Source organism: Lactuca saligna, chromosome 9, assembly GCF_052625555.1.
Source record: "Lactuca saligna cultivar CGN05327 chromosome 9, ASM5262555v1, whole genome shotgun sequence".
NCBI classification, from domain to species: Eukaryota; Viridiplantae; Streptophyta; class Magnoliopsida; order Asterales; family Asteraceae; genus Lactuca; species Lactuca saligna.
The window spans coordinates 151,733,560-151,736,386 of record NC_136425.1 but is presented as its reverse complement, the minus strand read 5'-3'; positions in this window follow the sequence as shown (position 1 = coordinate 151,736,386).

The following is a 2,827-nucleotide window of genomic DNA, read 5'->3' as shown; positions in this document are numbered from 1 at the left end:
GCTTGTGTTCCCCCCTTGAAAACAGTGAAAACAGTGAAAAAGGGTAGGGGTATGAACTCACCGGACTCGAAAACGTGTCGGTTTTGAATGCTAGGCGTCGGTTCGGGGTTTGATTACTCGCGATGACCCTATGTAAAATGATATAATGTCCATATATATATATATATATATATATATATATATATATATATATATACAATTAGAGATACATTCACTAATCATATGGAACATTACACTCCAATGAGGTTAAACACCTCAAAACGAGCGTTCGGAGTGACCCGGGTGACATCTTTGGATTTGTAATGACACTAGGGACTTGGGACTTGAGTTTACTCCCCATAAGTAAACATTTTAAGGAGTTTACAACAATGGAACACCCACATACATGAGTTTACGGCCGTAAACTCATGTGGGTGAGGTTTTGGTGTTTTAAGGGCTCAAATGGACTTAGGGATTGCTAGGAATGATTATCTAGACACCTTGGAACACTTGGAATGGATTTAAAACCTTTAAAGCATGAGTTTACGGCCACACTCATAGAATTTACGGCCTTAAACTCACCAAGGCTAAGAAAAATTGATTTGAGCTATTTAGGGCAATCACATGTGATTCAAACTAATTTTCTAAGCATTGTTATGAATTTAGAACATCAATTAAGACATTTATTGGAGTTTACGGCCTAGAGGTATGTTCTAAGGCCGTAAACTCTCCTTTACTATTGAAAAAGGTAGTTTTTGGTGCTTAAAACAATCACATGTGATTCTAGAAATTTATACAAGCCATTTGAGTTTGTTTGATGCCTCTTAAACATTGTTTTATGAGTTTATGGTCAAGGGTATATTCCTAGGCCGTAAACTCCCATAAATCATACTTTTGTTGTGTTTTAATCCTTTAAACCATTTTTAGATGCATCTAGATTTTACCACAAAGCCATAGATTGAGTTTGGAAGCATTTGAACATGTTTAAAGGCCTTAAATCACCCTTTTAGAGGAGTTTACGGCCCAAGAGAGTGTCTTGGCCGTAAACTCTTCTTTGTTACACAAAAATCAAGTTTAAAGTGTTCCAAGTCTAGATTAGCAAGTCCAAGGTTCATGTCTAAGTCTCAACTAGGTTTTGGAAGGGTTAATTGGCTTAAATACCCCTTGTATATGAGTTTACGGCCCAAGAATGTTCCTTGGCCGTAAACTCACTTTTGTCCCTCTAAATCCATGTTCTACATGTTATAAGTTCTTCCCTTTAAGCCCTTAAGTCATATCTAGTGTCCAACTATGCAAAGGAAGGGTTTTAGGGCTTAAAAACCCTTGAAATATGAGTTTACGGCCCATGAATGTTCTATGGCCGTAAACTCATGAATGTTTGGCCTAATTCATGTCTTAAACTCGAAACTGGATGTCAAATATGTTATAGATTAAGGCTAGGAAGGTACCTTAGAGATTAGAAGCCTTAATTTTGAGTTTTGATTCCTTAAACTTGGATTAGGAGAGAGGTGGGAAATGTTTAGTGATAATTTGGCCAAAGGCTTCAAATGAAGTCCTAAACACGTTTATATAGTGTTAAAATTTTGGACACTGTGGAATTCTACCCGATACCGGCGTTAGACGGGGTTTTTGGTCGTACCCGATTGAGTTACCGTAACCCGATACGGTAAATTCTAGAATTATTCCGATCACTAAAGTAGGGTGTTAAAATGATTTTCAAATGTATTAAGACACCCATTAAGTCATTTTAAATGCATACTATATAATGACTCAATTAAACGGAAGATCGGAAATCGGAAATCGGAACGATGATCGGTTGCGCGAAAGAGTTACATTAAAATGATGCGGAAATTTCGGTTTGTTACACTGTGGCCCATCTGATTGCAATGAAAGTAAATCAGACTTGAAACCTAGGTGGTGGTGGTGGTAGTGCAATCTTTTCTATGGTAGCCAGTCTTGCCGCACTTATAGCAACCCGAACCAGTCACCCTGCAAACCCCATCGTGTGTCCTGCTGCACTTGGCACAACAACCTTGGCCCTGCTTGCCCCTCGATCTCGAATCAAAGGTCTTGCGCTTCTTTGTTAAACCCTCAGATGTGTGCACCTGTTCTTCCTTCCTCTTTTCCGGGTGCTCCAAATTAATTTCCCATTTCCGGGATCTGACTATCATGTCGTCTAATGTACGAAAAGAGGAAAAGCTATCAAACTCACTGATATCTGCTCTCAACATGTCGTGGTACCAATTCTTCTTCATCTCCTTGTCCGCGGCATATTAGGGATACCAATAAGGCTCTCCCCCAAAACTTGGCGGTGATCTCCACCACAGTCTCAGTCGTTTGGTGCACGTACAGAAACTCCCTCGACAACTGGTGCAAACTCTGCTCGAATTCTAGTCACAAACCAGGTCAGGTCATTGTGACAACCGTCAATTTTCGGTCAAGTCAAAGTCATCTAAAGTCAACAAGTCAAACCGTTTGACTCAATTTACCCGTGGGTACAATAGATTATGTTATGTAAATACTAAACAACTTGCTATTGTAATGAGAGATCATAAATCAAAAAGTGCGAACATCTAGATCTCCTTAACCTAAAACTATGGTACGTGACGAGCCAAACCGATAAAACAATGTTGCATACTCATCGGGAGTGTGTAAGGTCCTTTTATCCATCAGTTGAAAAGCCCTACTTTTAACCACAGGGTCCGCCGCCTTGGCCTACTAGCCATATGTGCTCCTCAGTGTCACTGGAGTAGGTGATCTAACCGCTCCTGTAATCAAACTTGGACAATCGGCCTTCCTGTGTGTCACACCCCGAAAACCAAAGGCGGAATACATTTCCGGGGTTAAC